This window comes from Hyperolius riggenbachi, chromosome 12 (genome assembly GCF_040937935.1).
Source record: "Hyperolius riggenbachi isolate aHypRig1 chromosome 12, aHypRig1.pri, whole genome shotgun sequence".
In the NCBI taxonomy this organism is placed as follows: Eukaryota; Metazoa; Chordata; class Amphibia; order Anura; family Hyperoliidae; genus Hyperolius; species Hyperolius riggenbachi.
This window is the reverse complement of record NC_090657.1, coordinates 192,047,784-192,061,736: the sequence shown is the minus strand read 5'-3', so window position 1 is coordinate 192,061,736 and position 13,953 is coordinate 192,047,784. Positions and strand designations below refer to the sequence as shown.

General features: G+C 45.9%; 1 protein-coding gene across 1 annotated transcript in view; it reads right to left on the bottom strand.

Annotated features, from left to right (window-relative positions):
• KCNG1 (potassium voltage-gated channel modifier subfamily G member 1) overlaps positions 1 to 12,535 on the bottom strand; it is a 111,226-nt gene extending 98,691 nt beyond the window's left edge. The window contains exon 1 of the mRNA XM_068262778.1: positions 12,322 to 12,535. The gene's annotated coding sequence lies outside the window, so the exon portion shown is untranslated. The remainder of the gene's footprint in view (positions 1 to 12,321) is intronic.
• Between the last annotated feature and the right edge of the window lie 1,418 nt (positions 12,536 to 13,953).

The window sequence follows — 13,953 nt, the reverse complement described above, 5'->3', positions numbered from 1 at the left end:
AGCTGACATTTAAATAATACCAGTTGCCTGGCTGCCCTGCTGATCTTGTGCCTCTAATAGTTTTTGCCATAGACCCTGAACAAGTATGCTGAGCAAACGTTTCTGACTGAAGTCTGACTGGACTTGCTGTATGCTTGTTTCCGGTGTGTGATTCAGACACTACTGATGCAAGATCAGCAGGGCTGCCAAGCAACTGGTATTGTTTAAAAGGAAATAAATATGGCAGCCTCCATATCCCTCTCAGTTCAGGTGTCCTTTAATGCATGCCAGGTGGCACTTTGCAGCACTAGTTTAAAAACAGAAAAAGGAGTATATAAGGCCTCTTATAAAGCAAACCATAGCAATACCTTTATTAGAAAAAATACTTTGCAGCACTCAATATTTCAGTGGAAATCTTTAAAAAGCAAACAAACAAACAAAAAACCCCTTTAGCCAGCACTGGCATTGCACTTCTGCTGATGCAGTTAAAAATCTATGCAACGTCATCGCCCCCCCCCCTCTCCTCCCTCCCATATGCATAATAATAAAATGATCACTTTTTCTAATCAACTATCAATAGATATCAAAGGATAATTAGATCTAAATATTATTATAGACTGAGAGTGTAACTTTTGACACAAAAACAAAAAAGTGTTTATTGAATTACAACAATGTAATTACACACAAAATTGTTACATGTACAAAAAGGCACTCCTCTTTCTTAAAGCAAACCTGAAATGAAAATTGATAGTCAAAATAGCCATACACTTGTCATACTTACCTCCCACATAGTCTACTCATCAATCTCTTTCTCCTCTCCTGCGGCCTGTTTGTCCCCCGTTATCAATGGAATTCTTTGTCTTCCATTTTAAAAATGGCCATTACCCCAAAACAGCTTCCGGGCCAGCACACTGTTAAACTATAATATCGCCCACTTGAGCCATTGGGAAACATGGAGATTACCTTGCTCATCAGTTGTCCTTTCAGTTATAATTGGCAGCAACTCTTATATAACCGACAACTGACAGTTCTGATAAAATCTTGTCAGAACTGGAATGAATAGCTGTAAAAAGAAAATGGAGCTTCTGAGAGGGACTGACTGCAAGGTAAGTATGTAATATTCATTTGCAGGTACATCGTGTGTTTATTTTAAAATATTTCCACTCGGTTCAGGTTCACTTTAATAATAGCAATATAAAATATAGTAATGAAAAGGTACGTCAGTAATCTGATTACAGTAGATTATAAAATAACCAAATGCATCTACTAATTAGGCTATATTCAGATTAAGTTGAGCTTATTAATGATGGACACAGTGCCAGCAGAGTATATTATACAACAGAAGTGTAATTTATTAAACAAGATAGTAATCCAGTAGATAGGGAGCTGAATAAGCCCACTTTCTTGTTACACTCGCACCTGGCTACAGCACAGTCAAATTTCCCTGAACTATGCAAAGCAAACCCATCCCCTCTCCAGGTCTCACTCTGTACCATGCAAGTCAAATGAGATGGAAATAGATGTGTGCCAGTGGCATGGCAAAGACAATATACAGATCTAGTCTTTAGAATAAAAAGAAAATGAGGATTAAATACTGTGGGATTATGAAATAAAGCAGTGCAAACAACTACATCCAACGAGAGAGAGGCATCTGACCTCGTGCCAACACACAACTATGTGTACTATGCTCTCTTCCTACAGGTTTACCAGCATTGATTGTAGTGATTTGTAGCGATGCTCATGAAATTTCCGAATTACCGATCGGAAATCGGAACTCGGATTTCTGCAGAAATACTACATTACTGCAATTCGCTAATCAATGGACCAATCAGAGAATGCAGAAACAACTCAGACATATTTGGGTAAAAATACTGCATTACCACAACTCTGTAATTTTAGCCCAATCACAGAACTCGGAAGCATTGGACCAATCAGAGAATGCAGAGTCAACTCGGAAGTATTTGGCCAATCAGAGAATGGAAAAAAAAAAAAAAAAAAAATTTCGAACTCGGAAATCAGTGAAATCGGTAATTGGCGGAAATCGGAATTTCTGCAGAAATGGAAATCGAAATTTCCGACCATCCCTAGTTATTTGGGACATTCAATATTCACTCCTTTACAAATAAACCCTATACATTGTTTTTTTAACTGTTCCCCTCCTGTAAAGGTCTCCTATACGGTAGTATCAGTTTGGCTGTAGTGGTAACCACCTGCAGACTAGCGAATGCAAACAATGCAACAGGTTTAAGCAACGCTTAGCATAACAATCCAGCTGTACGGCAGAGGATAATACAGTGATAAAACGCTTTGAACATAATAAAAGTTTACTACTGAAAAGACACTCCCAGCAGGTCTATGGAGTAAAGAGGCTCAGCCTGTCACGTGTGTACGCTGCATGGGGCTATTTGTGTTCTGGGGTTAAATAAGAGGACACAGGAAGAGACAAAACAGAATAAGCCATCATTCTTTCTGAAATATGCGCTTCTATATGGTCACCCTGGGCTCCTGATGCACTTGCAAAGCACGACCTTCATTTGTCATTGTTAAAGAGGAACTTTACTGAATGGAATTTTGATTAAAATTGCTTACATAGCAAAAAAAAAAAAATGATGTGTACCCTTTGGCATTATATGGATTTCTGCACAAATTAGTCATAAAATGTGATCTGATCATCTAAGTCACAACAATAGACAATCACAGTCTGCTTAAAGAGACACTGAAGCGAGACTAAATCTCGCTTCAGGTCTTATATATAGCAGGGGCACGTGTGCCCCTGCTAAAACGCCGCTATCCCGCGGCTTAACGGGGGTCCCTTCACCCCCAACCCACCCCCCCGCAAAAGTCGTAAAATGGTCGCTGGTAATCTTCTTCCTGGAGGCAGGGCTAACGACTGCAGCCCTGCCTCCCAGCGCGTCTATCAGACGCGCATCGCCGCCTCTCCCCCGCCCCTCTCAGTGAAGGAAGACTGAGAGGGGCGGGGGGAGAGGCGGAGATACGCATCTGACAGACGCGCATGGGGCAGGGCTGCGGCAGTTAGCCCTGCCCCAACCAGGAAGCGCTCCCCCGCTGCACAAAGGGGGTTTGGGGGGGACAGGGACCCCCGTTAAGCCGCGCTAAGCACGCATGCCCCTGCTAGCTATGAGGTCTGAAGCGAGATCTATTTTCGCTTCAGACTCTCTTTAAACAAATACCATACAAATAAATTAATAATTTTTAAATAGTTAAATGTTTCCCTGTTTTTATTGAACACACCATTGACAGTGCAGGTGGAAAAAGTATGTGAACCCTTGGATTTAATAACTGGTTGAACCTCATTTGGCAGCAATAACTTCAACCAAACGTTTCCTGTAGTTGCAGATCAGACGTGCATAACGGTCAGGAGTAATTCTTGACCATTCCTCTTTGCAGAACTGTTTCAGTTCAGCAATATTCTTGGGATGTCTGGTGTAAATCGTTTTCTTGAGGTCATGCCACAGCATCTCAATTGGGTTGAGGTCAGGACTCTGACTGGACCACTCCAGAAGGCGTATTTTCTTCTGTTTAAGCCATTCTGTAGTGGATTTACTTCTTTGCTTTGGGTTGTTGTCCTGTTTCAACACCCATCTTCTGCTGAGCTTCAGCTGGTGGACAGATGGCCTTAAGTTCTCCGGCAAAATGTCTTGATAAACTTTGGAATTCATTTCTCCTTCGATGATGGCAATCCGTCCAGCACCTGATGCAGCAAAGCAGCCCCAAACCATGATGCCCCCACCACCATACTTCACAGTTGGGATGAGGTTTTGATGTTGGTGTGCTGGGCCTCTTTCTCCACACAGTGTTGTGTGTTTCTTCCAAACAACTCAACTTTGGTTTCATCTGTCCACAGAATATTTTGCCAGTACTACTGTGGAACATCACGGTGCTCTTTTGCAGACTTTAAATGTGTAGCAATGTTTTTTTTTTGGACAGCAATGGCTTCCTCTGTGGTAACCTCCCATGAACTCCATTCTTGTTTTGCGTTTTACGTATCGTAGATTCGCTAACAGGGATGTTAGCATATGCCAGAGACTTTTGTAAGTCTTTAGCTGACACTCTAGGATTCTTCTTCACCTCATTGAGCATTCTGCGCTGTGCTCTTGCAGTCATCTTTACAGGACGGCCACTCTTAGGGAGAGTAGCAGCAGTGCTGAACTTCCTCCATTTATAGTCAGTTTGTCTTACTGTGTACTGATGAACAGCAAGGCTTTTGGAGATACTTTTATAACCCTTTCCAGCTTTATGCAAGTCAACAATTCTTAATCGTAGGTCTTCTGAGAGCTCTTTTGTGCAAGGCATCATTCACATCAGGCAATGCTTCCTGGGAAAAGCAAACCCAAAACTGGTGTGTGTTTTCTATAGGGCAGCTGTAACCAACACCTCTAATCTCATCTCATTGATTAGACTCCAGCTAGCTGACACCTCACTCCAATCATCTCTTGGAGAGGTCATTAGTCTAGGGGTTCACATACCTTTTCCACCTGCACTGTGAATGTTTACATGGTGCGTTCAATAAAAACATGGAAACATATCAGTATTTGTGTGGTATTAGTGTAAGCAGACTGTGATTGTCTATCATTGTGCCTTAGATGAAGATCAGATCACATTTTATGACCAATTTGTGCAGAAATCCATATAACTCCAAAAGGGTTCACATACTTTTTCTAGCTACTGCATATTTTAAAAAATTCATTTTTAAGTTATTTAGTTAGTGTTTGCCCATTGTAAAATCTTTGCTCTCCCCGATCTACAGTCTTAAATTCATCCCAGGTGGTGACATTTTTAGCTGTTAGCAAAGAGCATCACTGTGGAATGTTTATTGTATCTTCTGAAGTGAGCAGAAACAACACCTGGTCTCCCAGAGTGCTCTGGGGCAATGGACTGCATAACTAAACAGCCTAAGCTGTGACATTACTGGGAGGGCAAGGTTACATACCAATACACAGCAATATATAGATCTAGGAAGTGTTTGTGATGATAATGGACGTAAAATTAGGTATCCTGAATAATGTACCACATCGTACACATCTCAGCTATCAGAGTAGATGGACTGAAGGGTAACATGAATCTCTGAATGTCAGGAGAGAGTTTCCCAGAGTCAGGTGGAAATCTTTCTTACTTTCAAGATTTAAAAAAAATAACTTGATGTCATGAATGGATGGCTTTGCTCACCAATAAGGAAGCCCAGCTATCAGCACTAAAATATTTAACATGCCTGAATGCCATAATGACACTTCCTGGATGTGTGCCTATTTTCAGCGAGTCCCTAGGTCTGGTGTAGAGCAGAGGGTGCCAAGAAGTGTGTAGTGCTTGCATGCCAATGTCTTTTACTGCCTCCCTCAATGACACATATGCTGTGCAGTACTTTCTATAATACACATATGGAAGATATATGAAATGTTGACTTAAGTTTTGCTGTGATACATCTGCTCCAGTCTATGGAACTGCTAAACCTGTAGGTTTCACAGATGAAATTCCTTCAGATTTGCTCTAACCTTACCTGCACTACCAGGTACGTTCTGGCAGGCGAAGCCTCCAACTGCCAAAAACGTGGTACTTTTTTTTGGCATTTTCCCTCCTGAAAGAAGTGGGGAGGGGGGCTGACCTTATCCCTCCCTCTCCATGGTCCCCCCTCCTGTGCGCCCTGCAGAGCTGGAGCACCGGTCGGTGTGTAATTAACTCACTCGATCCCTCGCTCCATGCAGTGTCCCCGTCAGCAGCCATCTCCTCTCTACTTCCCGTTACCCTATATGATGTATGATTACGCACTTCATGCAGAGATCGGGCAGCCAGAGAGGAGACCGCTTCCGGCGGGGACACCGCATACAACGACCGGGTGAGTGTTAATTCCACACCGCACCACTGCTCCAGCTCTGCAGGGGGCACAGGAGGGGGCCAATTTAGAGGGAGGGAGGATCTTGCCACCCCTCCCCCAGTGTCACCTTTACCTGGCTACCTATACAAGCTTCACCTATATCTGGCTACCTGTACTGGCGGCACCTATACCTGGCTACTGTACTGGCTGCACCTATACCTGGCTACCTGTACTGGCTGCACCTATATCTAGCCACCTGTACTGGCGGGACCTATTCCAGGCTACCTATACATATCTTATATGGTTGGATTCAGCAGAATTAGGGCTTTTACAAACAGTAACATGTTTGTCAGTAAATGTAATTCTTCTTTAAAAAAAAACAAAGATAATTCACTATTTTTTTAACTTTTTCACTCAAAAATTGTTACATCTCCAGAAAAAGTAACACATTTTGTTTAAGTGTTTAAGCCAAATTCAATATGGGAAAAAACAATATACTGAACAACAAGTCCTATTTCATGTAGCTTTTCTTGTCAAAAAGGTAAGTAAACCTAATGAGTGTATAATGTCTAAAAACTGCCTGTTCGCGTTTAGGACAAATCGGCTGGCGGGGAAAGGGTTAAAGCAGTGCTGAAGCAAAAGATACTCGACTATGGACAGGAAATGCTCTGGATCTCCTAGAGCCTTCTCTGTCCTCTCTTGATGTCTTTGTTCCAGCGTTGTCACACCTGTTCATACTTGCCACCTGCAGGAGCCCTGGGAAGACTTCAGAAGCACTCATGTCTGCGAGGGCTTCTTAGGACAGGCAGCTCCGTACTGCGCATGCGTTAGTACAGTGGTCGAATAACTTCAATGGGAGTGATAGCGCTGGAACGAATACACCGAGAGAGGGCCAGGAAGGCTGTACGAGATCCACAGCTTTCTCAATAGGTTAGGATCTAACATCTTTAAATGAGCTTGGGGGAAGGGACATGTACACACGTGGATTTCTCAGCCAAAACCCATCTAGAGTTTGCTTAAAGGGAAACTGAAGCAAGAAGTATAGGTTGGCTGCCATATTTATTTCCTTTTAAGCACTACCAGTAACTTGGCTATCCTGCTGATCCTCTGCCTCTAATACTTTTAGCCATAGACCCTGAATAAGCATGCAACAGATCAGGTGTTTGACAATTCTGGCAAGAATCTGGTATGATTTAGATACTATTGAAGCCTAATAGACAAGCAGAGCTGCCAGGCAACAGGTATTGTTTAAAAGAAAATAAATATGGCAGTCTCCATATACTTCTAGCTTCAGGTTCCCTCTAATGCTGCTCAGATGCTGACTTGTTTTTTATAAGAAGAAAAAAAAAGGATTAAAGGGAACATAAACAGAGGGATATGGATTTTTCCTTATAAACAATACAAGTTGCCTGGCAGCCCTGCTGATCTCTTTAGCTGCAGTAGTGGCTTAATCACACACCTGAAACAAGCATGCAGCTAATCCAGTCTGACTTCAGTCAGAGCACCTGATCTGCATGCTTGTTGAGAGGCTGTGGCTGAAAGTATTAGAGACACAGGATCAGCAAGAGAGTTAAGGTTCGTATACACGTCCGATAAAGATCGTTCGTTACAAACGATTCGTGACGTTTACACGATATTCAAATTAGACGGAAAAGATCGTTCGTAATGAACGATTGTGTACACACGTGAACGATATAAGTATAAAGTACTGAACGACGAACGATTAAAAAATGCGTGCGCAAACGGAAGTGACGTTATGACAGGCAATAAGAACATGCGTTATCGGACGATCTTTGTACACACTGCAACGATTGAACGATTATCTTTAGAAAAAATCCGCCGGGTTGGATCGGTCCGATTGAACAATAACGATCGTTATCGTTCACAAAAATGATCGTTCACACTTTTTGAACGCACGATTATCGTTCCGATTGTCGTTATCGTTCGTTTTTGAACGATCGTTATCGTACGTGTGTACTCAGCTTAAGACAACTGGTATTATTTTAAAAGGAAGAATTCACATCCTTCTCAGTTTAGGTTCCCTTTAAGAACCCATTTATCCTTTAAAGAGAACCCGAGGTGACCTTGTATTACGTTAGTGGGGCACAGAGGCTGGTTGGGCACACTAACACCAGCCTCTGTTGCCACATCGTGTGTCTCAAAGACCCTGCTGCTCGCCGCTATACTCCCCGCAGTGCTGGCGACACGCAGCGCGTCACCAGCACAATGTTTACTCTAGCGCTGTCTGTCAGCGCCGCTCCCACGCCTCCTCCGCATCGCCGCTACCCGCTCTCGTCCCTTCCCTCCAATCAGCGGACAGACAGACAGCGCTAGAGTAAACATTGTGCTGGCGACACGCTGCGTGTCGCCAGCACTGCGGGGGTATAGCGGCGAGCAGGGGGGGTCTTTGAGACACACGATGGGGCAACAGAGGCTGGTGTTAGTGTGACCAACCAGCCTCTGTGCCCCACTTATGTAATACAATGCCACCTCGGGTTCTCTTTAAGAATCCTGACTGTTCTTCCCAACTCTAAATTAACCCAAACTGAACCCTTACATCAATTCCCCCGGGAAAAAAAAGCAAGATTTACCAAACATTTTTCCAGTTCATCCGATCATCACCACTAGAACGAATCTTAGCTGATAAATGAGATTTTGAAAATGTTTAACTGGATCGTACAATTTAAGATGTTTAGAATGGTACAGATATTCTGGATTCATACATGCTGATGGAACTAGGAAAATGGATGAGTGTGTTTACAAATGTGACAGGACAAACTAAAAAAAAAAAAAAAAAAATGTTCAATAAAGTGACACAAACTCTGGCTATGCATTTCACCATCTCTTCTTTCATCCAGTTGTCTTACATATTTATAGGAACTATTTTTACACCATTTGAACTAAAGCTTCGTACACACATATATGATGGTTTTCGGTCGAGGTGACTATCTTGGCTGAGAATCTAGGGTGTGTACAGCAGCCCCCTACAAGTAATGCCTCCGTTACCCCAAATCAGTCCCAGAATAGGCACCATCCAGGTTGGTGACCTCTGAACCGGATATTCTCCACCTGTCCATGTGCAGTACACTCTTGACCTCCACTTTTACCATGCACCAGCATGATCGTACCACACACGTTCACAATCACCTTGTTGCTGGATGTACGGCCAAAGTGTCATCCAAGAGTGTACTGTGCATGCACTGGTTAAGAATATCTGGTTCTGAGGTCGATAACTACTTGGGGGTTTTAATTTCACAGGTTTACTTTAAGTTAAAAAATAACTAAGTTGAGATAGTTAACGAGAAACACTTTGTGAACCAACCCCCATGTATATTGTGTCACGCCGCAATGGACAATATACTGTATTTGTTGAACTGTAAGACTCACTTTTTCTCCGTCAAAAAATCACTGCGTCTTATAGTCCAAATGCAGGGAGTTCCTAACTTGTGAACGTACCTCCAACCTGCCACAATGTCGGGGTCTCCCTGTACTGAGCCCATGCAGGGGAGGACACAGGGGGACACAAAGGGGCGTAGAGGAAGACACAAGGAGGACAGAGGCGGACACGTGGGGGAGACAGGAGGTTACAAGGGGGGCAGAGGCGGACACGTGGGGGAGACAGGAGGACACAAGGGGGGCAGAGGAGGACACAGGGAGACAAAAGAGGTACAGGGGGGCATGAGGTACAAAAGGGGGCATAATCTACAAGATGCCCCATAACCATGGATGCACCAGGTTTAGTATTTATTTTTCCCCCTGGTTTATGTCCTCTAAACGCGTACATTTGAAATCGGCGCCGGTAGACTTGGGCGCAGGATACAGCGGTATATAGCTGATCCTGCTTCTGCACAAGTCCGGGCCGATTTAATTACTATTCCCCCTCCAGGCCGACATGGATAGTGGGGGAATGAAATAATTCGGCTTCCAGCGATTGCTGGAGGCCGAATTATTATGTTTTTAAGCAACTTCGGCTCTGTCTTCTGACGGAGCCGATGTTACTCACTGAGCGCTTCAATAGGAATGATTCCTATTGAAGTCTATGGAGGCGCCGGCTGCGCCCAAATATAGCAGCGCTGAAAAGCACTGCTCCGCTCTAAACATAGGTGAGTCTTATAGTCAATATGGCAATTATATTTCAACTAGTAGACCTAAGCCCATTTAGGTCTGTGTCTGAACTCCCTCCCCTGTGACTGCCACTGCACAGTCAGCACGCATATGCACGCCCACCAGCACACGCCCGCCTGGCCAGTGGCCAGCCCCCTGGTCCGCTCTGCTCCCTGGCCCAAAAGGTGTCCATGTGGCACATGCACAGTAGCGCAAAAGCACGGACACACACAGGGATTTTATTATAAAAGATGGCACTTTCACACTTGCATGTTTACGGTGCAAACGCATTCCACTGGAAGACATGCGTGGTTCTGGGAGCAGGGCGAGCGCACATCTGTGGACTGCATGTTGTGCATATGTGTCACATCGCACTATTTTTCTGGATCCGCAACACAACGGATATAGTGTGAATGTAGCCTAACAGGAAGTGAACCACCTGCCTGAACATATCTGAAGCTTGTGGTCACCCAACACAACACACACCACAAAGCCACTGACCCCAATCATTTGTCGGAGTGGGGCAGCAGGCAAGAATGTGTGTTGCAGACAGTGTGATAACATAGGATGGTGCACTAGTGAAAAAAACAGTCCTTCAGACCAAGAGCAATCAAGCCTGTGAAGGAGGCTCAAAACTTCTAATAATTTAGCCCCCTGTGTTTGACAAGTTGCATACATAGAGGGAGCTTGCCCTTGGAAACATCAGGCTGATTTAGTGAAACAGGCGCAAAAAAAACTGGAGTGAAACTGGTTTGGTTGCCAAGAGCAACCCATAAGAATCCTTGTTTTATTTCAGCTGCTGAGACCTAAAAGGCTGCCATTTCAAACTCCTCAAAATCTTGCTTATGAGAGGGAACCCGGGGCAAGCCTCTAGTAAATAAAGACTTAGTTATAAAAGAGGGAAGCCTCTGGGTGCTGTGGAGGCTTACCGAATACTCCCCGCCACTGCTGTCGCTTGCGAGACCCTCGAGAAAATCCAGTCCACACGCCTCAAGGCACGAGCGCAGCTTTACCTGAGCAGTAGTATGGAGCCATTCGTGCATGAGCAGCCCGGGCTTACTGCGCAGTAGTGGCCAGAATCGCACAAATGCAATAAGGCCACGCTCATTCCTAAATAAAGAAAAGCGCAGGCCGTATCTGAAAACCGACAAGCCCTTGTCAGATTTTGGTGGGGGTGGGCTCAGCAAAATGGGCTCCGAGGATGGCATGGGAAGCCTCTATTGGAGCCAGAGATTTCCTTCTTCTTTGGTAAGTATTTTTTAACCTGAGGTACGCCTCAGGTGCACTTTAAAGGCTGGTTCAGACGGACAGCTGTTGGCGTCCGTACACACATCATTTAGAGGCGGGATCCACCATGTACTACATTTGAGATGAATGGTAGCTTTTATCGCAGTGTATTTACTGGATGGCGCGGTCGATCAAATTTTTCCAAGACGCTGCATGTAACATCTAACGTTGGCTGCAGTTCCATGTCAAAATGTGGCGCGATGACCAAACACAGACAACGGTTACCAAGCACTTGCTAGCAAGCGTTTAGCATCGAACAAACAAGACACCTGCAGCCGCCCACCTGGACCAGCCCTAAGCTACAGGAAACCGTGCAAGACTAACCCAGCTGCTCACCGCAGCTACAAAACAAAGATTCTGATGACCAGCTTTGGACAACTGCTCTACTATTTGTTTAGGTTTCTATTCGCCTTTCCTGTATATTCAAAACAAATAGGCAACTTCTATTAGAGACAAGCAGATTTCTGTACAGAGATCACCATAGTATGAGAACCCAGGTGTGTATGTGTATTCAGAAGGACTCCTCTAGCTGGATACCCCTCCTCACTATACACAGGTGCTTCTTGTGCAAACTCATCAACAAGCACATGTTGCACTAGCCGTGCTGACTGAGCTCACTGCGCTGCTCTCTGCTGCAGCTCCCACTACGGGGAAAGGTAACTTCACAAATCACTTTATTTTCCTCTCGATAGAAGCCGTTTCCGCATGTTATTATCAGCTGCCAGCGATCTCTGCTTCTGACAATAATGTACACGGGAGCACAATAAACTTAATGATACGTGTTCTCTGGCATATATAACATGAGGGGCTGGCTTGTCATGCAGTGTGTCAATGTGGGCATATCGGTAGAGAAAGGGGGGGAAAAAGCCCATTCTATACACACAGCTAGAGGTGGCAACAGGACAGCATAAAATGTATCTGATCTGAATTGTGAAACAAATTACATAGCAACAACCTGCAGGCTGCTGGGAGGAGGGGGGAGAAAAGATGCATTTTCTGCTCTTGCCAAGCTAGAGACCTGCTATGACCCAACAGTATAAAGTTGTAGTAAAGTGGGGCTATATCATAGGCTGGCTGACCAGGAAGAGTTGCAGCTAGGAGATGTAATGCAAAGGACTTACCTGCACCAAAGGGGGAGCAGGCAGGGAGCTCTGCTATATCCCTTGCGTGTAACTTAGGATGCAATCCCCAGCAAAGCTGCAACACGTGTCCATGAGGTCCAGCGCTGCACTCCTCCCTCATGCCAGCCACACTGGTGCCCGGCTGGGTGCTGTGGCTGCACTGCAGACGGTGCCCGGGCACTGAGAGCAGCTGGTGGTCCAGGCAGAGCACAGCACTGCTAGCCTAGCAGAGCATAGAAGTAGCTGAGAGTGGTGGATGGATAGAGGAGGAGGGGGAGGAAGCTCCATCACTGAGGAGGAGCTGAGGCTGGGTGTGAAGTGACACCACTGGGGCTGTTTCTTCATTGCCTGGATGCTTTCTGGGTGACAAGTGAGGCAGGCGTGCTGCAGTTGCCGTCCCAGCACAGGGTGGCTGCAACTGGACCTGCGTGTGTTCTATAAAAGTAGAAGTCTGCTGGAAGCTGCCTCGACCTGGACAAGCTTCACAGAAATACTCCTAGCACTAGTATGACTGACAGGCTCAGGAAAGGATGCTGCAGCAGTTACCAATCATAGCCTTTCTGCAGAAGAGTCACTGTGGCTGGCATACTCCAATAAATTGGCTTTTGTAGAGGAAAAAAGTGGCCAGTGCCAGGGGCAAGCCCAGGATTTGGAGGGGGGGGGGGGGGATTCCTGAAAGGTCTCCCTCAGCCACTCACAATACAGTTTAATAATATGGTAGGACATCATGCTGGGTACACACAATGCAATTTCCCACCCGACTGACAGGATCTGACGATTATTTCCTAAATGTCCGATCTGCTCTCAATCGACAACGGGATCGATTAGGAGCAGTTTGGATACAGATAATAATGAGGACAGCTGTCATTGGTAATGAAGGCGAAAGTGAAGCATTCACACAGCAGGGCACAGGGCTGTGCTCATACCTGACTCTGTTAAGTTCCCCAGAGCTATTCCATGCTCTGTACACACACTCAGGGCCGGCCCTAGACTTTTTGCCGCCTGAGACATGCGTAGGAGAAAATTTCTGCCGCCCCCCCTCCCGTCCGTGGGTGCGGGGGGGGGGGCTGGCCGCTGAGCCGGAGGGGTAGCGGGCAGGTCGGGGGTATTGGGCTTAGCGGTGAGGAGGGGGGTCGGACCCCCCTCCCTCGCCTGGGTCCCCCGATCCTGCTCCCCTCCAGCTGTAATTAGGAAGCAGCCGCTTGCAGATCGTAAGAGGCACGGGCGGGGAGGACTCACCTTATCTGCGTTCCTTCATGCGCTCCACTGACGTCACTTCCTGCATCGCCGTCCACTTACAATTCAGTGAGCGGCGATGCAGGAAGTGACGTCAGTGAAGCGCTCGCTGGAACGCGGAAAAGGTGAGTCCTCCCCGCCCGTTGCCTCTTACGATCTGCAAGCGGCTGCTTCCTAATTACAGCTGGAGGGGAGCGCAGATCGGGGGACCCAGGCGAGGGAGGGTCCGACTCCCCTCCCCACCGCTAGGCCCAATACCCCAGACCTGCCCCGCTACCCCTCCGGCTCGGCGGCCACCCCCCCCCCCTAGAAGTTTGCCGCCTGAGGCGAATGTTTCACCCCGCCTCATGAGCGGGCCGGCCCTGCACACACTGCTGCTCCATTCTCTGTACACAT